General features: G+C 42.3%; 1 protein-coding gene across 8 annotated transcripts in view; it reads left to right on the forward strand.

Moving 5' to 3' along the window:
• The window catches only part of GULP1 (GULP PTB domain containing engulfment adaptor 1), a 1,095,073-nt gene that overhangs the window by 284,151 nt on the left and 783,007 nt on the right, over positions 1 to 27,915 (forward strand). For all 8 annotated transcript variants that reach the window (XR_006391011.1, XM_044302630.1, XM_044302637.1 and 5 more), the window contains exon 3: positions 9,945 to 10,015. The gene's annotated coding sequence lies outside the window, so the exon portion shown is untranslated. The remainder of the gene's footprint in view (positions 1 to 9,944; positions 10,016 to 27,915) is intronic.

Here is a 27,915-nt window from a genome sequence, read left to right on the forward strand (position 1 = left end):
GGTGCGGAGGCATGGACAGAAAACTCATAAATGCACTCCATAGGTTTCCAATCTGTGCTTCCATTCTGCACCACACCGTATCTTTTTGTATATCAGACCCATTCATTTGATAGGGTGTGCACACGGCTGGTGCCTGTATATTGCGGACCCCCTGTTCGCAGGCCACAATACAGGCACAGGCAGGCTATGGTCATGTGCATGAGGCTTAAAGCCATACCTCCTTCCAGTATCCGGCATGACAGTCCTGGATTTCAGTGGCGGTCCTAGTATGGGAGAAGGGGGGTTTGTCCAAAATGGATCAGTTTTGCCCTAATGCATTCTGAATAGAAAAGGTAGTTAACACTCCTGTTTTCAGACATTTCTGAGTTGTGTTATCTAATCTAAGCAAACACCTTCAATTGCTTTTCAATGGCTTTTGTCTCAAGATAATGGGATGAGTTAAAAAATGTGAGTTAACAGCTGGAGTGCTAACCCTGCTACATCTGTATTTACATTATGTAAATAGGACAGGATTTGATCCTGGCGCTCAACCTTATGGTCCATCTCGTGGTGTAACTCGGTGAGACTAGGAGGGCTCAGATCAGCAGGGTCCATGGCCTGTGCAAACTGTTATGCAAGCGGGTGTGGACCTACTGTGCCACTGACTGACTATACTCTGGAGGGGCAAGACTAAGCAACTACCTGGTCTTCACTAGAGCCTCTGTTGGTGAGGGTAGGCTTGGGCCGTTAGGGTAGTTGCCAGGTGCCACTCCAGAGCAGTCCCTGAGTCAGTGGCATCTGACCAGGGGGTCAGAAATACTGGTGCAAGCACCGAGGGGAAGTACATGGTCAAGAAGTCCAAAGTCAGGGCTAGCAGTGATCAAGCAAAGTCTGTAAATGAAGTCCAATGTGAGAGGCAGGTGGCAAACAAGCAAAATCTGATAAATCCAGATGAAGGATCCATTACAAAGAAAAGCAGAAACTCTAAAAACACCTTCACACTAGGAACTAGAAAAGCTAGTCACCATGAGTTCATCAGGCACCTTCCTGGGGCAGGAAGCGCCTTTAAATTCTTCCTTCAATTCAGCCATAGGCTGTGGAGAGAGAGGAGTGCTGCCTCACAAGGGGGAGAGACACACCCATGCCAGCCCTAACAAACAGTACAGGACTCGGGCAGCAAGTAAGCTCTGGCATGGAGCACAGATACAAGCATTAGGGCTCTTTCACACAAGTGGATGCCGTGCGTGGATTCCGTTGCGTGAAAGACAGCCAAGCCCTGCTCCGGACAGCATAGACACAGAGCATTAACATGATTGGTAATGCTCCGTGTCTCTCTGTGATACTTTTACAGTAAAATGACTGACAACTTTATCTTACTGTGATTTTGTAGTAAAAAGGTTGCCGAGAAGCACAGAGCATGATCAATCATGTTAATGCCCCGGGCTTCTGCTGTCCAGAGCAGGGCTTAGCACTCTTTCACGCAGCGGATTCCACGCACAGGACATCCGCTCCTGTGAAAGAGCCCTTAAAGGGGTTATCTCATCTTAGACAATGGGGGCATATCGCAAGGATATGCCCCCATTGTCTGATAGGTGCGGGTCCCACCTCTGGGACCCGCACCTATGATGAGAACGGAGCCGGGGAGAGTTGTAGCTGGAGGACCCCGGGTTTCCCAGGGTCCGACCACCACCAGGCGCAGCTCCCCACATCTCCCATTGAAGTGAATGGGAGCGCACCGCACATGCGCGGCCAACGCTCCCATTCATTTCTATGGGGCCGACGGAAATAGCCGAGCCAGCGCTTGGCTATTTTCGGCGGCTCCATAGAAATGAACGGAGGGCGGCTGCGCATGCGCAGTGCGCCCTCCTCCACTTTCTCTGCTCCGTTCTCCTTTATAGGTGCGGGTCCCAATCAGACAATGGGGGCATATCCTTGCGATATGCCCCCATTGTCTAAGAAGGGATAACCCCTTTAAGCTACCTGCTGCCCACGCTTGTCAGCACGGCGCATGGCAGCAGGAAGAAAAGAGGGAGCCTGGCGCCTGTGCCCGCATGTAGGGGCAGCAGCGCCAGCACAGACTGCTTGGCTAACATAGTGCGTGTCTCCGTGATTTTTTTTTCACTGTTCCACAGTCAGTAAAAAATACTAATGTGTGAAAACACAGTTGTGAACAAGGTCTTATATGCTAGTTTTGCAGATTTGCTGAAGATTTCACTGCAAAGTTTAAAAGGTGAAAATCTGCAGCATATATTGACATACTGTGGATTTAGATCAATTTCTGCTGTGGATTAGTGTTCAGTGTGTGGATAAGGCACACAACCGGGTTTTTTTTAAGGTCCGCAAAAACAGGGTCCGTAGGTCCGTGATCTGTCAGTTTTTTTTCTTCCGTGGTTCTTCCTTGATTTTAGGAGGATCCACGGACATGAAGAAAAAATCGCTTTGGTGTCCGTCTGGCCGTGTGGACCCAAACGGATCCGCCCTGACTTACAATGCAAGTCAATGGGGACGGATCAGTTTGACGTTGACACAATATGGTGCAATTGCAAACGGATCCGTCCCCCATTGACTTTCAGTGTAAAGTCAGTAGTCCCTATTATACCATCGGATCAGCGTTTTCTCCAATCAGATGGTATATTTTAACTTGAAGCGTCCCCATCACCATGGGAACGCCTCTGTTAGAATATACTGTCGGATCTGAAAAAGCTTTTATGCAGACGGATCTTCGGATCCGTCTGTATGAAAGTAACCTACGGATCACGGACGCAGATGCCAATCTTGTGTGCATCCGTGTTTTCACGGACCCATTGCCTTGAATGGGTCCGTGAACCGTTGTCCGTCAAAAAAATAGGACAGGTCATATTTTTTGGGACGGACAGGAAACACGGATCACGGCCGCTGATGAACAACGGTGCATTTTCCGAGTTTTCAACAGACCCATTGAAAGTCAATGGGTCTGCAGAAAATCACGGAAAACGGAACAACAGCCACGGATGCACACAACGGTCGTGTGCATGAGGCCTAAGATTTATTTAAATCCCAACTACTTCACTGCTACTTGCAAAATGATGCAGAATCCACTCTGGAAATTTGCAGCATATCTGTACTTTTTGTATTTACTCTTAGGGGAGAGACTAGAGCTTTGTAATTAGGTATTCCAATCACAACTCAGCATCTTCTAGCTGACAATACCTTGAACTTTTAAACATAATGGAAAGTGGTTAGGCATAATATTAGGAAAATATTTTCATTCTATTAAAACTGTTGAAAAAAATGGATGCAGACACGTTTCATGCCTCTGACCACGGAGAACTCGTCAGTGCATAATTTAATATGACAGAATAGATCTTCATCAAGATTCTTTGCAATGCTGTTGAACACATACATTTTGCAGTGCTGTAGATCAACTTGTCACTGTATAAATGTGCCAGTGACACAGAAAAAAGTCTGAACCCTTGGCAGTTTGAACCACTAGCAGTCACTTACAAAGTGTAAGTAGGATGCACACGGCTTGAAAAACAGTTAACCCTTTGTGACAGTGCGGCTAAATATTTGTAATAAAGACCAATTAAAAAAAAGATTTTTAGCCACAAATGAGTAAAATGCAATTGTAAAAGATGTTCCCAAAAGGTGTACATGGCCTTTAAGGGTGCATTCACACAAACGTATATATTTAGTGATCCGCAAAAATGCAGATCCGCAAAAAATACGGATGATATCCGTGTAATGTTTGAGATGTATCTGTTTTTTTGCGGACCCATTGTAACAATGCCTATTCATGTTGGCAAAACGAAAGAATAGGAAATGTTCTATCTTTTTTGTAGGGCTGAGGACCAGACAAGCGGATGCGGACACTACACAATGTGTTGTCTGCATTTTTTGCAGCCCCATTAAAATGAATGGGTCCATAACCAATCCGCAAAAATGCGGTCGTGTGAATGGGACCTTTTAGACTGGAGATACACAGCAACATTTGTCAGACAACAAGTCTTAGAAAAGATGCACGCAAGTCTCAATCACACTATGCATTGTGGTCTATGATGGGCTATGATGGAAAAGTTGAATGTGACTTGCATTATGCCACCAAAAGTAACAGTGTTGAATTTTTATTTTGTCTGTGGCATCACAATCAAAGCAAGTACTTTCTTGTCGGATCGTGACTGCATACATACATCTTACATGAGATGCTGCAATATAACATAGTAAAATACTTTAGAAAGGCTGAGCAAAGACACACGATATGTCCATCCAGTTCAGTCTGTTATCCTTCCAGAGGAAGGCAAAAACCCACATGGTAGAAGCCAGTTTTCCCCCTTTTAGGAGAAAAAAAGATTCCTTCCCGACTCCAATCAGGCAATCAGAATAACTCCCTGGATCAACGACCCTTCTCTAGAAATCTAATAACCTTAGTGTTAAACCTCATCTGACACTTCTCTGTCCAAGTCTCCAACATAGTAAGATCCATCTGTACCAGTATACTGTCCTCTTCTGCATTAATGATGTTATACAGTTTAGTGTCATCTGACAATATTTACAAGAATAGGGCCGAATACTAACCCCTGTGGTACCCCACTAGTGACAGTGACCCAATCTGAGTGTGTATCATTAATAACCACCCTCTGTTTTCTATCACTGAGCCAGTTACTTACCCACATACAGACATTTTCTTCCAGTCCAAGCATTCTCATTTTATAAACTAACCTTTTATGTGGCACAGTATCAAATGCTTTGGAGAAGTCAAGATACTGTATATAACATTCATTGACTCGCCTGAATTTAATCATAAAAACGGATTAATTTAGTTTGACAGGACAGGTCCCTCATAAAACTATGGTGTTATACACTTTTTTCATTGAGATACTCCAGGATAGCGTCTCTAAGAAAAAATGTAGTTCACCCATGACAGATGTTAAACTTGCTGCCTATAGTTTCCAAACTCTGTTTTTTGTCCCTTTTATGCAGTCTTTCCTGGCTCAAACAGGCCACTTTTAATGAGCAGTTTATTTTGACACTGCATTTCATTCTTATCATATAGTGGAGAAAAAAAAGTATCTAATAGTTTTACTTTTTCCTCATCACTCTTTACAACTCCTCCCTCATCACTCTTTAAGGTGCCAACACTTTCAGGTTTAAACTTTTTACCATTTATATTATTGAACATTTTTTAGTTAGTTTTGCTCTCCCATTTTGTGGCTGCATTCCTATTACTGAGGACATGGTCTCAGTTTGGTTAATGGCCTCTCTTAGCTGGTCACTTTGTGCTTTTTGGAAGTTTGCCATTTTGTGGCTCTTTGAAGAAACACTCTTTTGAATGACAATTGGAAGGTTATCATTGTATGGCCACTATTTCCCAGGTGTTCCCCAACCTGCAGGTCTGTTGGACGTCCCTCTAGTTGGATCCTGAACCAGTTGGGAAATTTAATTGTCTTTGGTTATTGCCAATACCCTCTTTTCTTTTTGAGATCTACAGGTTTCAGTTTCCGAGTCTATATCTGGGTAGTTGAATTTCCCCATAATGACAACCTCATTATGATTTGCCCTCATCTATTTCCCTTCATACTAAATTTTCTGTGGACTGATATATAAGGTGGCTTATAACAAACCCCTTTCAGTATTTTTGTTATTGTTTTGCCTCCATTCATTACTACCCACAGTGACTCTACAAGTTTAGTTCCCTCATTGATATCTTTCCGGCGTGTGGGCTTTAGACTGGACTTTACATAACGGAAAATCTCTCCCCCTCTCCATTTTTTACGATCTTTTCTAAGCAGACTGTGACCCTGTACGTTAACTGCCCAGTCATAGCTATCATCCAGCCTTGTCTCAGATATTCCCACTATATCATAGTCCTCCTCAGACATTACTAATTTCAGGTTGCCAGTTTTATTAGTCAGGCTTCTGGCATTAGTATACATACAATTAAGAGGTCTTAATTTATTTTTTACCCTACACTTTTCCCTATAAACTTTTCTATTCCCTCCCTATAATCCAGCTACAGTCCCATTACCTCACCAAAGGTCACTATCTACAGTATCTTCCACGACTCTAATATAATTACCCTCCCCTCTCGTAAAATAATAAACAGTACTCACCTTACAGATCCCTCGCCGCTGCTACTTGACCATTTTTCTGGTCCCTACTGGTTGGTTTCTACCCCATGTGCTTTTTATTATAAAAAAAAAAAAAACTACAGCAATAGCAGCAAGACATGCTACAACGTGTCATAAGACCATAACAAGAAAAAAAACAAAGAAAAAAATCACTTATGTTATTAAGGTTCCCTGAGTTTTAAGACTGGTGTTATCATAAATCTGTCTCATAATGTTGGTCACAGATAGAAAACAATGAATGGCTGACCTGGCATGAAAAGGTGGGCCTACCAGGGCTAAGTATCATAGTGTGGAACTCTAAGTGGTCCTAGAGTTTAACTTTAAGGGTGGGGTCCCATATAGTAGCCACCATAGAGTAAACAGTGGAGCCATGAAAGACAAACAACAAGTTAACACAAAATAAATTTTAACAGCGTTGCCTTGGGGCCTTTGGCCACACCTTGTTTTTTTTTTCTTGTCCATGGGGTGATTTCTGTGTGGGACCCCACCCTAAAACTTTAAGCATTCTATAAAGGGCCAGATGATGTGCTGTAAATTTAATGAACTTCAATGTATTAGCTGTCAGCATATCAAATATCACTTTTAACCTCTTAACAGTCACGTTAAAATTGGAAAAACTCTCCAAAAATTTAATTTGCATTGTGTGTCTGCAGTAAATCTTGTTGGTGCACAACTCAGGGGACACAATAGAATTTTTAACTCCCTAGTAACATCATTAATTTTAGCCTTCAGGACCAATAATAATTTCCCTCTTTGTGTTCTAGCAGTCATACCTTTTAATTTTTTCTTCTAAATACTTTATTTTGCTGGACTAGTTGTACATTTTTTATTTTTTTTGGGAAACATTTAGGGTTATATATAATTTTTTTTAGGAGTTCACTGTATGGTAAAAATAATATAATTTTATTATGTGGGTCACTACAATGATGATAATGTCACATTTCTATATATTTTACTATTTTTATCTCCTCCTGCAGCCTGTCAGATCTTCAGCCGCTCCCTCATTTTCCTCCAGACTGAAGGGAAGTGTGTGTGTGTGTGTGTGTGGGGGGGGGGGGGGGGGGGGGGGCTGCTTTAACTACTCATATCTCTGGTTTGGTACCAAACTTTTTATTGTTTGAAAGCTGACATTCCAAGCTTTCAAACTTAACCAGAATGACAGCAATCTGTTCAGTACAGGGTAAGATACAGTCCTGATCAAAAATTTAAGACCACTTGAAAAATTGCAAAAAATCATATTTAGCATGGCATGAATAAACTTCAACAGGCTGTTTTTCAGCTGATCAAAAGTTTAGGACCACACCTCCAAAAAAAAACTAAACCCCCCAAAACAGAAATCCAACTTCCAAACATGAACTCAGTAATGAGTAGCTCCGCCGTTATTGTTTATCACTTCCAAAATTTGTTTCGGCATGCTTGATGCAAGCGTTTCCATGAGGTGAGTGGGAACATTTCTCCAAGTGGTGAAGACGGCCGCACGAAGGCCATCTACTGTCTGGAACTGTTGTCCATTTTTGTAAACTTCCCTTGCCATCCATCCCCAAAAGTTCTCAATTGGATTTAGATCAGGATGGGCCAAAAGAGTGATGTTATTTTCCTGGAAAAAGTCCCTTGTCCTGCGGGCATTGTATACTGTAGTGTTGTCCTGTTGAAAAAAACCCTGTCGTTCCCACACAGACGAGGGCCCTAAGTCATGAGGAATGCGGTCTGCAACATCTGGACATACCCAGCGGCCGTCTGATACCTCTGCACTTCCTGAAGCTCCGTTGTTCCACTGAAGGAAAACGCACCCCAGACCATTATGGTCCCCCCTCCACTGTGGCACATAGAAAACATATCAGGTGGGATCTGCTTGTCATGCCAGTAACTTCGGAAACCATCAGGGCCATCAAGGTAAAAAAAATTCTCATCAGAGAATAAAACTTTCTTCCACCTTTGAATGTCCCATGTTTGGTGCTCTCTTGCAAAGTCCAAACGAGCAGTTCTGTGGCGTTCAAGGAGACGAGGTCTTTGAAGATGTTTTCTGTTTTTGAAGCTCTTCAGTCTCAGATTGCGTCTGGTTTTGTGGCTGCAGTCAGCACCAGTAAGGGCCTTAATTTGGGTCGAGGATCGTCCAGTGTCTTGACGGACAGCCAATTGGGTCCTCCGGCTCAGTGCTGATGACATTTTTTTTGGCTCTTCCACTTGACTTTTTTTTCCCATAACCCTCAGGATCATTGAAGAAATTCCAAATGACTGTCTTACTGCGTCCCACCTCAGCAGCGATGGCGCGCTGTGAGAGACCCTGCTTATGCAGTTCAACAACCCGACCGCGTTCAAAAAGGGAGAGTTTTTTTGCCTTTGCCATCACAACGTGTGACTACCTGACAGAAAATGACAATGAATCCACATCTTTGGACAGATTTGGCCTTTTAAAGGCATGTGGTCCTAAAATTTGGATCAGCTGAAAAACAGCCTGTTTCAGTTTAATCGTTATCTTCACTTAATTGAATGCTCAAAAAATGTTTTTTGTCTCTCTCATTTCTTCTTGTTGCATGTTGAATCTCTACTTGGAACCTTGTTAAGATCCAACAATGTAAAATATGATTTTTTTTTTTGCCATTTTTCAAGTGGTCTTAAACTTGAACTTGTATCACTGATAGAAATAAGAATGCTGTGAATGCAGCTTAAAGTGAAAATAAAAGCAGGTTTTACCCACAATTATTCCCTACTCTATTTCTAACAGTGACTTCTCCATTGTTGCTTGGATTATAGCTGTCCTGGAATGCCAGCTTTCAAACAAGACCAGTTGCATGTTTCTAGCTGCTACTATCCTTAAGATAGCAGCATATAAAGCAACCCTCCCCCTCTTGGCCCTTTAACCACCTAACTGTTTTGCCCAAGTCCAGCTCGCACAAGTACTTAATTCTTCTGTTGAGCTGGACTTGGACAAAACTGTTAGGTGGTTAAATGACATCTGTCAGCAGATTTGCACCTATGAAACTGGCTGATTTGTTGAATGTGTTCTTGGCAGCTGAAAACATCTGTGTTGGTTCCATGTTCATATGTGCCTGCATTGCTGGGAAAAATGACGCTAAAAATGATTTCTAAATGAGCCTTGAGGAGCAACGAACTTGGATGTTGCTCTTACACCTAGAGGCTCTACTCTCTCTGCAACTACCGCCCCCTTTAACACTTTGATTGAGAAGGCCAGGCATGATGACGTTTTCACTTCAAAGTTCAGAGGTCGTAGCAATTGCAGAGAGAGCATAGCCTCTAGTTGAAACAACAACACCCTCATTGCTCCCAGAGGCTCATTTGCAAATTACTAGTATATGTGTGGGCACCGGGAAAAATTGAAAATTCTTTGCCTATGCATTATTAGTTTTGAAGGCTAGCATAAGAATGTATTTTTTTCATAAAATATGTAATACTTTACTGTAGAACTGCTTGAACTATCTACGATAAATCAATTTTTACTGTGACAATATGATATTTAGCCTTTTATCCTGTTAAATAGGTTTTCTTTTACAGTGTTACAATACTACAATACATACCATAACATTGCATGTATTCTACTGCTGTAGGTGGGTCATTACGAAGACCAGTAATTATATTGACCATTGTTTTAGGAATTGTTGATCATACTGATTCTCTCGTAATTTAAAGAAAAAACATCCCAAATGAATTGAACAGTGAACTTTCCTTACAGTATCTAGAACACTATCAAGCTTAAAACAGTAAAGCAGACAGAATCATTGTTTGTAGCATGTCTCCTGTGTGTTTTATAAGATTAGAAACTGACAGGCGCCTGCACCTCAGATCACCTAGGAATTAGAGGTGTGTGATGATCAAATTTCTCTTCTGCTGTCTCTGCAGATCCCCGTCGATGCATGAAATGCTGTTTAACGGAATAATATAAAGCTTGTTTGAAAACTGGTCGCTTAACAGTAAGTTATTGTGTCCTTCCTACTCATGGCAAAACAAAGACTTCTCATTCTCTAAGGCCGGCTTCACGTCTGTGTTGTCAACTCTGGCACTATAATCCGCTCACTGTATTTGACGTACATGCTGGCTTTCAGCAGGACAAAGAAAATGTTGCATGTAGCATTTTTGTCCGTCTGAAAGCCGGCGTATATGCCAGAAACACCTAGATTACAGCCAGATCGCATTACAGTGAATGAGGAACCCGCTGTGAATGGTGGTATCTGGCTACATGATATGGTAAACTCCGGAAGTCTGTTCCTCTACCGGAACAGACTGCTGGAGTTCACAGTGCAGATGTGAACCCAGCCTTAAACTTATTAAACCAATGTTGTGGGTGTAAAGAATGTACAATGATTTCACAGAACAGACCAAGTAAAATTCAGGTTTATATGCAATGATTGTTTTATCATTGCTTATCCCCTGATAAATGACTGTGATATTTAAAATCCTGCACAGAATATGCCCCTAAGATAGTCTGTGACGAACTGTTGGTGCACTGTATTCTTGCATTTAAAGTAACTGGTGACTCATTGTAATAGCTTCATTTGTATGAATGTAAAATTGTATGAAATACAAAAGAAATCGGTACAACAAAGCACATGCATAAAAAGAAAAAAAAATGATCTTGTTATTTTATAGATACCTGTATACTTTACTCTAGATATTATATACTATGATGATATTATCTGTGAGGCACTGAGGAATACTTCAGGGTTATATAAGGGGTATCTCACATTAATACAATAAGGAGTGGTTAACGTTTGTAAGTTATATATTGACACAGCCTGATGAACGTATTAAAAGAAAACAAAAAAGTGTTTATTATGATCTATTTAAAACAGGGGAAAAATCTGTGTATCACTTCCTGTAACCATCAACCAGACTTGAATAGTTTAGAAAGGAATAGTGTATAACCAAATCACTGCAAAAAATGCACCAAAATGATACACAATCATTTTGGTGCATTTTTTGCAGTGATTTGTGTATGTATATTTTTTCATCTGAACAATGTATAATTTTGTGTAAGATATTCTTGTGGTGCATGCGGTCCGCCCCGGCATCCTCCATTGTACGCATTTTTTGCTGGGGATTGCCATTGTCTGCAGACCGCATGCGGAGGAATTGCTCTCCTGGTTATAGACACGCTACAGTGTCTGGGTTTGGAGCATTTTCATCCATTTAGGCCACTTTTTTCAGTGAGGATAGCGTATAACCCACTACACCTATTAAAGTCTGGAATGATACTTATGCTTCTGAGAGTAGAAGCTAGCCACCATTTGAATACTTGTAGTTGTCAGACTGTGTTGTCAACACAGAGGAGTGCTGTCGTCACACCCCAGCCAATAACGTATCTGGACTGTGTCCGTATTCCTTTGCTTGCACACTATTAGCAGCACATTGCTAGTAAGCATAAGGATTATTCCAGACTTCAATAGGTGTAGTGGGTTATACACTATCCCCTTCTACACTATTCAAGTCTGGTTGCCTGATGGTCACACAAAGTGATGCACAGATTTTTGCCCTTTTTTAAATGGATTATGAACACTTTTTTTGTTTTCTTTTAATACATTATATAAGGAGTACAATAAATAAAAATATATAAATACTATCATGTTAAGTTGTAATAGAAATATTATTCTAATATCTGGTATGGCAATGGGTGTGGAACCACTGTGTCAACCAACCAGATCTGAGTTTGGGCTAATCCTGAACGTGTTTTGGCAGACCAATTGTGTTCACCCTTTAAATCCTTTACAGGAATCTTGACTTTACTGCAGGGAAAACACCAGGCTAGTGCCTCCTGGAGTAGTCTCTGACAGTTGACCCACAGGAATCAGAGACACTGATGTATAGCACCAGGGGAACAGGCAGAATTGTAGTCAGGGACAGCCTAAGGTCAGGGCTGACAAATATGGTAAACTGTCCGCAGTGGCGTAGCGTGGGCTGCCAGCACCCGGGGCAAGCCATGTATTGCACCCCCCCCCAAACTAGTGGACACGCCCCTTTTGTTGTGGAAATTTTATTAGGATGTGTATTTGATATATTGTGTATTGTCATCATGTCTCTCAGTGTCAGGATAAACCATTGGAGTGGATATCTTCCTGTGTATGTCCTGTCACAGCTGCTGGGCGCAGAGGTCTCCGTCGGTGAATGGTCCATGTGCTAAGCACTGGGCTGTGGGCCGGGGGAGACTGATGTGTTCAGCAGAGCAGTGTTTTGTTGGCTCATGTATTGCCGCCGGCTAGGGCCCCCGCGCAGGACGCGGATTTATTGGCTTGGCGTGGATGCATTTGTTAAGAGAACAATATAAACAAAAGGAACGTGCGCTTGTTGTCTCTAGTGCGCCTGATCAGCCGCTGGAGATAATGACGTTGTCCTTTAAACAAACCTGCATGTGGATCATAGTAACTTTATCTGGCATTGATAACTGAGCAAGGCTGGATAGAGTTCACTCCAGTGGTAATGGTAGATTATAGTATACATGTGTTTGTTAGATGTTATTCTAAATGATTGTATCTTGTCTTCCTATGTCATCACTTCCTGTACGTCATCACTTCCTGTATCCTTGTCTTGGGCCAGCCCCTTTTACACCTTTTGTTTAGTTAATAAAAGTGGACACACTGATCAGGGTGGGAGAGGAGAGGCTCAGCAGAATTCAATCAAGATGGTAACGACTGGGTGTCTCTGACTGCAGCTGATGGAGAATGGATTTACCTTTTTCCTTACACAAACTTTGATGCGAGCTGACTATTTTTAATTTCCAATTCACTTTTTACAGATAATGTAGTAGATAGGTGTGATGCACCAGAATTCAGAACACACACAGTGTGACCTGAAGTCTGGGGCCAGGATGCGGCAGGGTCGGCTATATTCTTAATCCACCCCCCCCAACCCACCGTGAAAGAAATGTGTTTGGACATTACATACATCACTACAAAATATACAGTATAATAAAGCACCACATACCTCATCCATCCAGTGACACCTTCTTTCAGCTCGTCTCATCTCTGGAGTTTTATTATTTTTTGTTATTATATATATAATGGCCCCTCTGTAATATTAGGATATATAATGGGCCATTATATATACTAATAATACAGAGGGGGCCATTATATACATAGTAACATAGTATACAAGGCCGAAAAAATACATTTGTCCAACCAGTTCGGCCTGTTATCCTGCAAGTTGATCCAGAGGAAGGCAAAAAAACTACAACTTTGAGGTACAAGCTCATTTTCCCCACTTAAGGGGGAAAAAAATCCTTCCCGACTCCAATCAGGCAATCAGAATAACTCCCTGGATCAACGACCCCTCTCTCGTAGCTATAGCCTGTAATATTATTACACTCCAGAAATACATCCAGGCCCCTCTTGAATTCCTTTATTGTACTCACCATCACCACCTCCTCAGGCAGAGTTCCATAGTCTCACTGCTCTTACAGTAAAGAATCCTTTTCTATGTTTGTGTACTAACCTTCTTTCCTCTAGACGCAGAGGATGTCCCCTCATCACAGTCACAGTCCTGGGGATAAATAGATGATAGGATAGATCTCTGTACTGACCCCTGATATATTTATACATAGTAATTAGATCTCCCCTCAGTCGTCTTTTTTCTAAAGTGAATTACCCTAATTTTGATAATCTTTCAGGGTACTGTAGTTGCCCCATTCCAGTTATTACTTTAGTTGCCCTCCTCTGAACCCTCTCCAGCTCTGCTATGTCTGCCTTGTTTACAGGAGCCCAGAACTGTACATAGTAGTCCATGTGTGGTCTGACTAGTGATTTGTAAAGTGGTAGTAATATGTTCTTATCACGGGCATCTATGCCCCTTTTGATGCAACACATTATCTTATTGGCCTTAGCAGCAGCTGCCTGACACTGGTTTTTACTGCTTAGTTTTCAGTTTATTAAAATTCCTAGGTCCTTTTCCATGTCAGTGTTACAGAATGTTTTACCATTTAGTATGTACGGGTGACTTGCATTATTCCTTCCCATGTGCATAACCTTACATTTATCAGTGTTAAGCCTCATCTGCCAGTTATCTGCCCAAGCCTCCAGTCTATCCAGATCCCTCTGTAGTAGAATACTGTGATTACTTTACACAGTTTAGTGTCATCTGCAAAAATTGATATTTTACTGTGCAAGCCGTCTACAAGATCATTAATAACTATATTGAAGAGAATAGGGCCCAATACTGACCCCTGAGGTACCCCACTAGTGACAGTGACCCAATTTGAGTGTGTACCATTAATAACCACCCTCTGTTTTCTATCATTGAGCCATTTACTTACCCACATACAGATGTTTTCTCATGAAGCCCTCATGAAGCCATGCTGATTATATATAATAATTATACAGAGGGGCCATTATATATAATAATTATACAGGGGGCAATTATATATTATAATTATACAGGGGGGCCATTATATATTATACAAAGGGGCCATTATATATTTTTCAGGGGGGCCATTATATACAATAATTATACAGGGGGACCATTATATATTATACAGAGGGGCCATTATTAATGCACCATCTGTATAATTATAATATATAATGCCCCCCTGTATTATTATTAGATAGAATGGCCCCTCTGTATAATATATATATATATATATATATATAAAATGGTGCCCTGTATAATTATAATATATAATGGCCCCTCTTTATAATATATAATGGCCCCTCTTTATAATATATAGTGGCCCCTCTGTATAAAATGTAACCACTTCAGCCACCCTAGCTTAAACAAGGAGTTCTAGTGCTGTGTGTGGTTTTGTGGGAGTGATTGCAGGTGGCTGAGTGTGGATTGCAGCAGAGATCATTGAAAGTTAAGTGTTGGTATTCTAGTACTGCCATTTAAACCTTTTTTTTTTTTGTCTCTGCTTAATTAAGGGGAGTGCCCTGGGCAACCAGGTGCTATAAATTGGACCCACTTACACTCTCCCAGAGCTTGCTCTTCCTGGGGCTTGCTCTACTAAGTGGCCTTCTTATTAAGTGGAGTTAAAAAAACAAGGAGTTTAAGAAAAGGAGTTTGGAAACTAAGGTTGGATATAATTTCCTTGTGTGTTGTTGGCTTGGTTTTGCGTAGCCCTTCGGCTACAGCAGACAGGGTCTAGGTCTGAATCATATATACTGTTTTACTTTTTTACTGTTGTAATCCCCATTTAGTATGTGTTGCACAATTTACAACGCAGTCCAGTGCACATCTTGCATGATGTATGCAGTCCTGGAACAGGAGTTCAAGGGTGCATATCTTTGTTCTAGATGTGAGCAAATAACCCGTTTGGAATCGCAAATCGAGTCTCTAAACGGGCAAGTTGCAACACTGAGAGGCATTGATAATTTGCAAAAGAGTTTGCTTCTCACCGAGCAAGCACTCTTTGGGGTAGATGAGGGGGAGGGTGACAGAGAGGAGGCTGAGGAAAGTGAGGTAGCTAGCTGGGTAACAGTTAGAAAGCGGGGTAGAGGGAAGAGTGCCAGGGAGGCTAGCCCTGATCTGACACACCCCAACAAGTTTGCACGTTCGGCAGATGAGGGGGATGTCAGTCCGGAGACGGCACTGCTGCAGCCGGACACTTCCTCTGCCAGTCAGGGGAATGTCAGCTCGAGTAAGCAGGGAACCAGGAGAGCAGGGCAGGCCAGACAGGTGCTGGTAGTGGGCGACTCCATTATTAGGGGAACAGATAGGGAAATCTTTCACAAAGACCGTGATCGCCGAACAGTGTGCTGTCTTCCTGGCGCTAGAGTTCGACACATTGCGGATCGGGTTGACAGATTACTGGGAGGGGCTGGAGAAGATCCAGCGGTCATGGTCCATATCGGAACCAATGACAAAGTTAGAGGTAGGTGGAGAGTCCTTAAAAATGATTTCAGGGATTTAGGTCAAAAGCTGAGGGCAAGGACCTCAAAGGTAGTATTTTCCGAAATACTGCCTGTACCACGAGCCACACAAGAAAGGCAACGGGAGATTATGGAGATTAACAAGTGGCTCAAGAACTGGTGTAGGAAGGAGGGGTTTGGGTTCCTGGAGAACTGGGCCGATTTTTCTATCGGCTACAGGCTCTATCGTAGGGACGGGCTGCACCTCAATGGGGAAGGGGCAGCTGTGCTGGGGAGAAAGATGGCTAGAAGGTTGGAGGAGTGTTTAAACTAGGGACTGGGGGGGAGGGTAATTACGTTATAGGACGGGAAGATAGTGCAGATAGAGACCGGGGGCAAAGCAATGGGACTGGGGGAGGAATGGAAGGAGGGACTAGAACAGTAGGAAAGGTGTAGGGTAAAAAATATACATAAACCTCTCAAATGTATGTATACTAATGCCAGAGGCCTGACTAATAAAACTGGTGAACTGGAATTAGTGATGTGTGAGGAGAACTATGACATAGTGGGAATAACTGAGACATGGCTGGATGATAGCTATGACTGGGCGGTTAATGTACAAGGTTACAGAAAGGATCGTCAAAACCGGAGAGGAGGAGGGGTCTGCCTCTATGTAAAGTCCGGTCTAAAGCCCACACTCCGAAGATATAAATGAGGGACATGAACATGTGGAGTCACTGTGGGTAGAGATGCATGGAGCTAAAAACAACAATAAATTACTAATAGGAGTTTACTATAAACCACCTAATATACCAGAGTCCACGGAAAATCTATTACTAAACGAGATAGACGAGGCGGCAAATCATAATGAGGTGGTTATTATGGGGGACTTCAACTACCCAGATATAGACTGGGAAACTGAAACTTGTATATCTCATAAAGGAAACAGGTTCTTGGCAATAACCAAAGACACCTTTCCCAACTGGTTCAGGACCCGACTCGAGGGACGGCTATACTGGACTTAGTATTAACCAATAGGCCGGACAGAACAACAGACGTGCAGGTTGGGGGACACCTGGGAAATAGTGACCACAAAGTAATAACCTTCCAATTATCATTCAAAAGAGCGTTTCTACAGGGAGGAACAAAAATACCAAACTTCAAAAAAGCTAAATTTAGCCAACTAAGAGAGGCCATAGGCCAAACTAACTGGGACAAAGTCCTCAAAAATAAAAATACAGCCACAAAATGGGATATCTTTAAAAACATCCTAAAATCTCATTGTGAGAGGTACATACCGTATGGTAATAAAAGGTTAAGGAACAAAAAGAAACCAATGTGGATAAATAGAACTGTAACGAGAGCAATAAATGACAAAAAGAAAGCATATCATTCACTGAAACAGGAGGGGAGCACTGAAAAACTATAAGGAAAAAAATAGAACATGTAAAAAACTAATAAAAGCGGCCAAACTAGAGACCAAGAGATTAATTGCCAAAGAGAGTAAAACTAACCCTAAAATGTTCTTCAATTACATAAATGTTAAAAAGTATAAATCTGAAGGTGTCGGCCCTTTAAAGAGTAATGAGGGGGAAGTCGCAGAGAGCGATGAGGAGAAAGCAAAGCTGTTAAATATTTTTTTTCTCCAATGTATTCACTGAGGAAAATAAATTGTCAGATGACATGCAGAATGCAAAAATAAATTCCCCATTAAAAGTGTCCTGTCTGACCCAGGAAGAAGTACATCAGCGACTTGAAAAGATTAAAATAGACAAATCGCCAGGACCGGATGACATACACCCCCGTATCCTAAAGGAATTAAGTAATGTCATAGCCAGACCCTTATTTCTGATATTTGCAGACTCTATACTGACAGGGAATGTCCCACAGGATTGGCGCATGGCATATGTGGTGCCAATATTCAAAAAGGGGCCAAAAACAGACCCTGGAAACTATAGGCCGGTAAGTTTAACATCTGTTGTGGGTAAACTGTTTGAAGGTTTTCTGAGAGATGCTATATTAGAGCATCTCAACAGAAATAAGCAAATAACGCCATATCAGCATGGCTTCGTGAGGGATCGGTCATGTCAGACTAATTTAATCAGTTTCTATGAGGAGGTAAGTTTCTAGACTTGACAGCGGCGAATCAATGGATGTCGTATATCTGGACTTCTCCAAAGCATTTGACACTGTACCACATTAAAGGTTAGTATATAAAATGAGAATGCTCGGACTGGGAGAAAACATCTGTATGTGGGTAAGTAACTGGCTCAGTGATAGAAAACAGAGGGTGGTTATTAACGGTACACACTCAGATTGGGTCACTGTCACTAGTGGGGTACCTCAGGGGTCAGTATTGGGCCCTATTCTCTTCAATATATTTATTAATGATCTTGTAGAAGACTTGCATAGTAAAGTATCAATTTTCGCAGATGACACTAAACTGTGTAAAGTAATTTACACTGATGAGGACAGTATACTACTACAGAGGGATCTGGATAGACTGGAGGCTTGGGCAGATAAGTGGCAGATGGGGTTTAACACTGATAAATGTAAAGTTATGCACATGGGAAGGAAAAATGAAAGTCAACCGTACATACTAAATGGTAAAACACTCGGTAACACTGACATGGAAAAGGATCTAGGAATCTTAATAAACAGCAAACTAAGCTGCAAAAACCAGTGTCAGGCAGCTGCTGCCAAGGCCAACAAGATAATGGGTTGCATCAGAAGGGGTATAGATTCCCGTGATAAGAACATAGTCCTACCACTTTACAAATTGCTAGTCAGACCACACATGGAGTACTGTGTACAGTTCTGGGCTCCTGTAAACAAGGCAGACATAGCAGAGCTGGAGAAGGTCCAGAGGAGGGCAACTAAAGTAATAACTGGAATGGGGCAACTACAGTACCCTGAAAGATTATCAAAATTAGGGTTATTCACTTTAGAAAAAAAACGACTGAGGGGAGATCTAATTAATATGTATAAATATATCAAGGGTCAGTACAGAGATCTATCCCATCAGCTATTTATCCCCAGGACTGTGACTGTGACGAGGGGACATCCTCTGCGTCTGGTGGAAAGAAGGTTTGTACACAAACATAGAAAAGGATTCTTTACGGTAAGAGCAGTGAGAATATGGAACTCTCTGCCTGAGGAGGTGGTGATGATGAGTACAATAAAGGAATTCAAGAGGGCCATGGACGTATTTCTGGAGCTTAATAATATTACAGGCTATAGCTACTAGAGAGGGGTCTTCCTCTGGATCAACTTGCGGGATAACAGGCCGAACTGGATGGACAAATGTCTTTTTTTCGGCCTTATGTACTATGTTACTAATGACCAGACCACTTTTTACACTTCTACACTACACTACTTTCACCATTTATTGATCAGTCATGCAACTTACCACCCAAATGAATTTTACCTCCTTTTCTTCTCACTAATAGAGCTTTCATTGGTGGTATTTCATTGCTGCTGCAATTTTTCCTTTCAAAATTTACCAAATTTTTGCAAAAAAATGACTTTTTTCAATTTCAGTTGTAAATTATTATTTTTTTAAAACGAAATACATATATACATTTTTCACAAAATTTATTGTTCTGCATGTCTTTGATTGAAAAATAAAATGTTTGGGTAAAAAAAAAAAAAAAGAGAATATAAAAGAAATATCTCGGCAAAAGAGATATTTTTATACAAGACTTTTTATACAAAGTTGGCATTTGACCAAGATATTTATCTCACCCAGCATGGGTATATGTAAAATGACACCCCAAAACACATTCCCCAACTTCTCCTGAGTACGGCGATACCAAATGTGTGACACTTTTTTGCAGCCTAGGTGGGCAAAGGGGTCCACATTCCAAAGAGCACCTTTCGGATTTCACAGGCCATTTTTTACAGATTTTGATTTCAAACTACTTCTCACGCATTTGGGCCCCTAAAATGCCAGGGCAGTATAACTACCCCACAAGTGACCCCATTTTCAAAAGACACCCAAGGTATTTCGTGATGGGCATAGTGAGTTCATGGAAGTTTTTAATTTTTTTGTCACAAGTTAGTGGAATATGAGACTTTGTAAGAATTTTTTTTTAAAAAAAATCATCATTTTCTGCTAACTTATGACAGAATAAAAAATTCTAGGAACTCGCCATGCCACTCACGAAATACCTTGGGGTGTCTTTTGAAAATGGGGTCACTTGTGGGGTAGTTATACTGCCCTGGCATTTTAGGAGCCCAGATGCGTGAGAAGTAGTTTGAAATCAAAATCTGTAAAGAATGCCCTGTGAAATCCGAAAGGTGCTCTTTGGAATGTGGGCCCATTTGCCCACCTAGGCTGCAAAAAAGTGTCACACATGTGGTATTGCCGTACTCAAGAGGAGTTGGGGAATGTGTTTTGGGGTGTCATTTTACATATACAGATGCTGGGCGAGAAAAAAATCTCGGCAAAAGACAACTTTTCCCATTTTAAATTTTTTTTTTTTATACAAAGTTGGCATTTGACCAAGATATTTATCTCACCCAGCATGGGTATATGTAAAATGATACCCCAAAACACATTCCCCAACTTCTTGCAGCATAGATGCGCAAAGGTGCCCAAATTTCTTTTAGGAGGGCATTTTTAGACATTTGGATCCCAGACTTCTTCTCACGCTTTAGGGCCCCTAAAAAGCCAGGGCAGTATAAATACCCCACATGTGACCCCATTTTGGAAAGAAGACACCCCAAGGGGCATGGCAAGTTCATTTTTATTTATTTTTTAGGCACAAGTTAGCGGAAATTTTTTTTTTTTGTTTTTTTTCTCACAAAGTCTCACTTTCCGCTAACTTGGGACAAAAGTTTAAATCTTTCATGGACTCAATATGCCTCTCAGCGAATACCTTGTGGTGTCTTCTTTACAAAATGGGGTCACTTGCCCTGGCATTTGAGGGTCTCTGCAATCATTACATGTATGGCCAGCATTAGGAGTTTCTGCTATTCTCCTTTTATTGAGCATACAGGTAATGAGATTTTTTTTTTTTCCGTTCAGCCTCTGGGCTGAAAGAAAAAATGAACGGCACAGATTTCTTCATTCACATCGTTCAATGTGGATGAAAAAATCTCTGCCCAAAAAAAAGAGGGGAAAGGCGTCTGCCAGGACATAGGAGCTCCGCCCAACATCCATACCCACTTAGCTCGTATGCCCTGGCAAACCCGATTTCTCCATTCACATCAATCGATGTAGATGAATAAATCATTGCCAGGATTTTTTTTTTATATACAAAGTGTTTGCCAAAGCATATGAACACCGCCGCCTCCTCAGCCTCGGCAAACGTATCTTTTACTGCAGAGGAGAAATCTCGTTTTGCAGTGCCGCATACACCGACTTGTGTGTAATCTGACAGCAGCGCAATGCTTCTGTCAGAATGCACATCAGTGCTGCAGCTAGTCGATCGGTTGGTCCACCTGGAAGGTGTGGGGAAAAAAAAGGCCGCAACACAATAAATTTTATTAACTTTATAATAACATTTGAACAGAACATATAAACTTTATTTAACTTTTTGAACTGAACGTTAACTTTTTTGCTTACTGTTTTTTTTTTTTTTTTTTTAACCTTTTATAGGACAAACCTCTCCATCCCTATGGGACAATGTGCAAAGCGTCCAAAGATGTGGCGAAGTGCATTATGCACTTTGTCCCAGGTGAAAGGAGAGGTTTTCAGCAGCTGTGTGTGAATGGGCCCTAATAGCCCTGTGTACCTGTCCTGTGAGATGTAATCCCTATGCTAAGTGTACCTGTGTGTGGTACTTCCCGGAAACACTTCCCTAAGCATAGGGCAGGGCAGTCAGGGCAGAAATAGCGGGTGTCACGCCTTATTCCACTCCTGCTACAGACACAACCTCTTTCTCGGGGTGACGGTTGAGGTACCAGCAACGACATTGGGGAAATGTGTCACTCTTGTCGACGTTAACTACACTGGTGGATGGGGCCGCCGAACCTCCTGGATACAGGAGGTTCTCGATGATCTCTTCCTGAAATTTGAGGAATGATCCTGTTCTCCCAGCCTTACTGTAGAGAACAAAACTATTATATGCAGCCAATTGAATCAAATATACAGACACCTTCTTATACCAGCGTCTGGTGCGTCGGGAAACTAAATACGGAGACAACATCTGGTCATTGAAGTCCACCCCTGCATGTGAAGGTTAGTCGTGGACTGAGAGGGGCTTTTCAATGACACTGGTTGCCTGTTCTATTTGTATTGTCGTGTCTGCGTGAATGGAGGAGAGCATGTAAGCGTCACGCTTGTCTCTCTATATTTCACCGCGAGCAGTTCTTCATTACACAAGGCAGCCCTCTCCCCCCTTGCAAGACGGGTGGTAACGAGCCGTTGGGGGAAGCCCCGGCGACTAGGTTGCGCGGTGCTACAGCAAGAGGGCCACACTTGTGTAGAAATTGTCCACATAAAGATGGTATTCCTTGCCAAATAATGGTGACACCAAGTCCCAGACTGTCTTCCCACTGCTCCCCAGGTAGTCAGGGCAACCGACCAGCTCCAGGGTCTGATCTTTACCCTCATAGATCTGAAATTTGTGGGTATAGCCTGTGGCCCTTTCACAGAGCTTATACAATTTGACCCAATACCGGGCGTGCTTGCTTGGGATGTATTGTTTGAAGCCAATAAAATGTATAAGGGACTCGTCTATGCAGATGTTTTGCTCAGGGGTATACAAATCTGCTAATTTCTGGTTGAAGTGGTCTATGAGGGGCCGAATTTTGTGGAGCCAGTCAAAAGCTGGGTGGCCTCTGGGACGGGAGGTGGTGTTGTCGCTAAAGTGCAGGAAACGCAGGATGGTCTCAAATCGTGTCCTGGACATAGCAGCAGAGAACATGGGCATGCGATGAATTGGGTTTGTGGACCAATATGACCGCAATTCATGCTTTTTGGTTAGACCCATGTTGAGGAAACTTGGATTGGTTTCCACCTGAAAGGCTGGGCATAAAAGCTTCCCGGGTTGACGGATATAAATTGAGTGGCATACCGATATGTTTCTGCCACAACTAGGTCCAAGAGCTCCGCAGTCAAGAACAGCTCAAAAAATCCCAGGACCGAACCGATCTGAGCTGTGTCAACCCGAACTCCAGACTGGGCGGTGAAAGGGGGAACTACAGGTGCGGCTGAAGTTGGGGACTGCCAGCACCTCAGGGATTCTAGGGGCTCTACGGGCCTGTCTGTGTGGTGGCTGCGATGGGGTAACTATTGCACGTGCCACCGTACCAGCTTCAACTGCCCTTCTGGTGCTCGCCACTTCACCATGTTGTACGGCAGTGCTGGTACTAGGTCCAGGATGGGCTGCGCTGCTGGTGTATGCCTCACCACGTAATCCGACTGCGCCAGCTCTACTCTGCTGCCCTTGAAGCGGATCCTGCACAACTTGTGGTCTAGCGACACGGGGCCGGGTACGCCTGGTGCTATCAGGGACCTCAACCTCCTCGTCCGAACTTTGGGTTAGCCTGCCACTGCTTTCTACAGGTTCATATTCTGACCTGCTAGATTCATCAGATGAGGGTTCCCATTCCTCATCCGACTGGGTCAGAAGCCTGTAGGCCTCTTTAGAAGAATACCCCCTGTTTGACATTTGGACTACTAAATTTAGGGGTATTCCCTGAGACTACCCAAGAAAAAAAGCATGCCTGTCTTACAAATGGGAGGCTAGCGAAGTACCGGAGGCCACTGCGATTGATAAAAAAATATCAAAACTGTTTGTTTTTTTTATCGCTGCAGCGCTTGTAAAGTGATTGTGCACTGATCAGGCAAACACTGCGTTTTGGGTGGAGGGCGAGCTAAGGTGACACTAATACTATTATAGATCTGACTGTGATCAGTTTTGATCACTTACAGATACTATAAAAGTACAAAAGCTGATTAGTGATACGCTAATCTGCGAATAAGTGATTACGATGCGGTGGGCTGGGTGCTAAACGATCGCTAAACTACCTAACCAAGGGGCCTAAACTATCCTAAAACAGTCAATATCAGTGGAAAAAAAAAAGTGACAGTTTACACTGATCACTTTTTTCCCTTTCACTAGGTGATTGACAGGGGCAAGAAGGGGTGATCAAGGGGTTATTTGGGGTGCTGGGGGGTGATCTGGGGCTAAGGTGTAGTGTTTGGTGCTACTGACTGTGATGCCTGCTTCTCTGCTGAGACCAACTGCCCAAAAGGACCAGCAGAGGAGCAGAGTAGCCATTTAACACCTTATATTTATAAATATAAGGTGTTAGATGGCTTCTGATTTGAGATTTTGAAAATCGCCAGCCTGCCAGCAACGATCATTGGCTGGCAGGCTGGTGACGAAATTGTTCAACTTTTGCCGGCCCGCATTACAGTGTTTAAGGGTGAAAAGGTGTCTATATCCAGAAGTGGAGATTCTTTTAAACTAGAAAGAGCTGAGTATATCTGAAAGTACCTAAACCAAGTAAAATTGCCCCTTTGTGTTAAGGAGGAAAATGAGAGAACCTCCCCATTCCTCACTACCTGTGAAACATAAGTGATATTACTTGTTTGCCAAAACTTATCACCAGCTAATTTATCCCAGCCCTTTAAGAAAAAATTGTGCCAAAGAGGGGTACATACAGGGGAGCCCTTTATCTTTAATGGTGGACCAGGATCTGGAAAATAACTTTCCTGTCAGCTCTGGTTAAGGGTAAGCAAAGCCAGATATACATTTTTTATCTTGTTTTGGCTATCAAGGGCATCAGATTAAGCTGAGTAAAGTCCTCAATTCTAGGGGAAATCCTCATGCCCAGATTCAAATGAGTCTACAATCTTTAGCATTGTCAGGAGCCCCTCACACTGGTGCCCCAAATTATCCAAAGACATAAGAATAGTCTTTTCCCAGTTTATATTTAGGCCAGAGAACTCCCCAAAGGCGTTGACTACAGAGAAAATTCTTGGGAGAGTTGCATTGGTATGATTATCAAAAAATAACACATAATCCGCATAGAAAGAGATCTTATCTTCCACTTCCAGTAGTCCAAACCCTTCAATCCTTGTATCTTGCTGAATCCTAAGTGCGAAGGGCTCAATATATAAGTTAAACAATAAAGGTGAAAGTGGGCAACCCTGCTGGGTACTTCTGGTCAACTTAAAACTAGATGTCAAACTACCATTTATGTTCAATCTAGCAGTGGGGGATCTATATAAGAGCCTGAACCTAGTACCAAAACCCATCCTTTCCAATACCTTCCATAGAAACTTCCACTCCACGCTATCTAACGCCTTAGAGGCATGCAAGGACAGGATGGAGCGGGAGTCTTTCCCCCCCAGAGACTGTAAGTTCGCAAATAATCGATGGAGATTATAGTGAGTACCGATTCCTTACATAATCGAGCCAAGGGGGATCCCAGATTAAATACAGGAATAGGGGCATCTTTACCCATAGAAATCCGGTCCATTTTAGAGTTCATAACACAGTTAAAATCCCTGCTTATTAGGGTAAGACAGTCTGGCCATTGCTCCATAAATGCTAATAATGAGTTTAGTACAGAAAAAGAAAAAGTGGGAGGAATATAAATAAAAGCCAAAATAGAGGGTCTTCCAAGAAGTTTCCCATAAAGGGAAAACCTATCTCCCTTGCTTATCAATAGAGGAGGCCTCACAGACAAAATAAATCTTTTTATGAATAAGGACCATCACCCCTCTGAAGTGGCTGGTAAACGTTGAATAAAATGCCTGTGAGACCAATCCTCTACTAATCCGCACCAAAGCCTCATCAGTAAGGTAAGTTCCTATTAGGCAAACAACCGCGGGTAGATGTCTCTGGACTAGATCAAACACTGCCTGTCTTTTTAACTTATCCCCAAGGCCCCGTACATTCCATGTTAAAAATCTTGCGGACATACTTTCAGGTAATCAAACGAAGAAAAAATAAAAACACTCCTAAGAGATGCATCGCACCCCATCGTCCCCCCCTCAACCCATGATCCTCCCTTATCTAACAGACCTCTCATCTCGGACCATCTCTCCTCCTCCCGCCGACCGCCACCAAACAACCAAAATACAAGTCAAAAAAAAGAGAGCGCAAAAGGTGCTCCAATGCTTAAACACCATTCCGATCAAGCCATTCATTGGCTAACGCAGGAGTGTCAGAAGTAAGTTGCTCCATTGAAGATTATCCTGTTTGGCTGGGTACATAAAGGAATGCGTAATGTCCTTGGCCTGTAGCCGTTTTTTTAACCGCCGATCATTGCCATTTTTAAGTTGGGTAAAACTCAAGTTTTAGGTAAAACTTAAGTTACGTAAAAATTACCTATATGCCCCAAAATTGCTCTATTAACATTATAACCTGAAAAACCTAAACACACTGGGCAAACCCTAAGCAGCAGGGAAAATGGAAGAGTCAACCTGCTGTGCTCACTGAGCAACTAGTCCACTTGCTAACAGCCAGGTATTAGATATAATATAAACTTACTTTCTATGTCTTTCTTCCTTTCTGCAACCTACTGTACAGGGCGATTCTCCCTAACAGGCATACAACTTCTGCTCCATTATTTGTACTGGTTGTCAACTTGTTGGAAACAGATCCATATGGTCCATAGAGGAATGTGGTAATACACAACGTTGTGCTTAGTTTTAAGGCTGTATACAGGTGCTTTGAGGCTTTTCCCAGTCATAGAGTTCTGTGGAATCCAAAAGCTAAGACTGCTGCTATCGCCAATAGACTTGCTTTATATCTACAGTTACTCTGGTCTATGCTAGGTGTAGCTTTTATCTTCTCCTAAAAACTTCCTCAGTCTGGCAAGAGCCAAGGGGGTTAAAGTAGTAGCTACATGGTGGCCTTGTCTGACTCTCCTCATAACTTGTCTAGACTACATCTTTATTCCTGTTTCTGGCCTATGCCTTTAATATGGAATGCACTAGCACCACCTAGTAGTGACTAAGGTGTAGTGTTTACCAATCTGTTTTTAGGAATTTGCAGCTACATTAAGTCTTGCCCCTTTTCTGTGAAGCTACGCCTAGTTAGCCGTGTCCCTTTTTTGGAATGGGTGTAGAAACTTTGTCTAGACCTAAATAAGTCAAATTGTACTACTTTTTGGTGGGATTTACACCAAAATCTAGGTGCACTTACGTTCATTCATAAGTGAAAGTTAGTGGCTTAGCAGTCACCAAGACCCATGAATGCACTAAGTAGCATCCATACTATGCAGATGTGTACACAGAAATTATATGGAGCAAATGAGAGCCCCCTGAAATTGATATCAGTTAATGGGGTGTAGTTGGACCTGGCATTGTTTAACTTCTCAAAGTTAGGATGACTGGCAGTTAAATTAGAAAGCTTATTCACCCCAATTTGAGAATAAAGATGTTATAGAATTACGCATCTATTAAACAAGGTGGGCTCCATAAAAACTGCTAAATTACACAGCTTATTCACTGCAATTTGAGAATCAAGATGTAATAGAATTGCTTATCTATTAAACAAGGTAGACACTGTTCAGTTAGTTAGCTCTGTGCCCTACACAGGGATTGATGCAAAGTGGGCGATCTCAGATTACAGAGCCTGTACTGTCACTGCAGTCTCCCTATGCTCCCCTTATGCTCACCCTACAGTGTGTAAAAACTCTCCCTACAATATCCCAACACTGTCTTTGCACTTTCACTATCCAATATTTAACAATTAAAGGCTTCTTGAACACTGTCCCTAGCGGTTGTCTCGTGTCTCTCCCCATGTCAAGCTCTGACACATGAGCCTTAAAAGAGAACAGCAAGGAGGGAACCCACTGGCGGGTAGCTGCCAATAAACAAAGCACCAAGGATACTTCAACAAAAATAGTCAGGTAAATCCCAGGTCGAGGCAGGAAGCGAGAAGGAAACAACAAAGAAGGTAACTAGTGAGCTTAGTCTATCTCACCAAGATGTGGAATAACTCAGCACTGAGCCAGGGCTCTGATCAGGTTTTTATAACCAGAGCGTGTGTGTCTGCCCTGGTCTCCAAGCTGACCAGGAAGCTTCCTCTCTTGTGGCCCAATAGCAGGTGAATGCATGTGTGTGTGGGCTG

This window comes from Bufo gargarizans, chromosome 8 (assembly GCF_014858855.1).
Source record: "Bufo gargarizans isolate SCDJY-AF-19 chromosome 8, ASM1485885v1, whole genome shotgun sequence".
Lineage (NCBI taxonomy): Eukaryota > Metazoa > Chordata > Amphibia > Anura > Bufonidae > Bufo > Bufo gargarizans.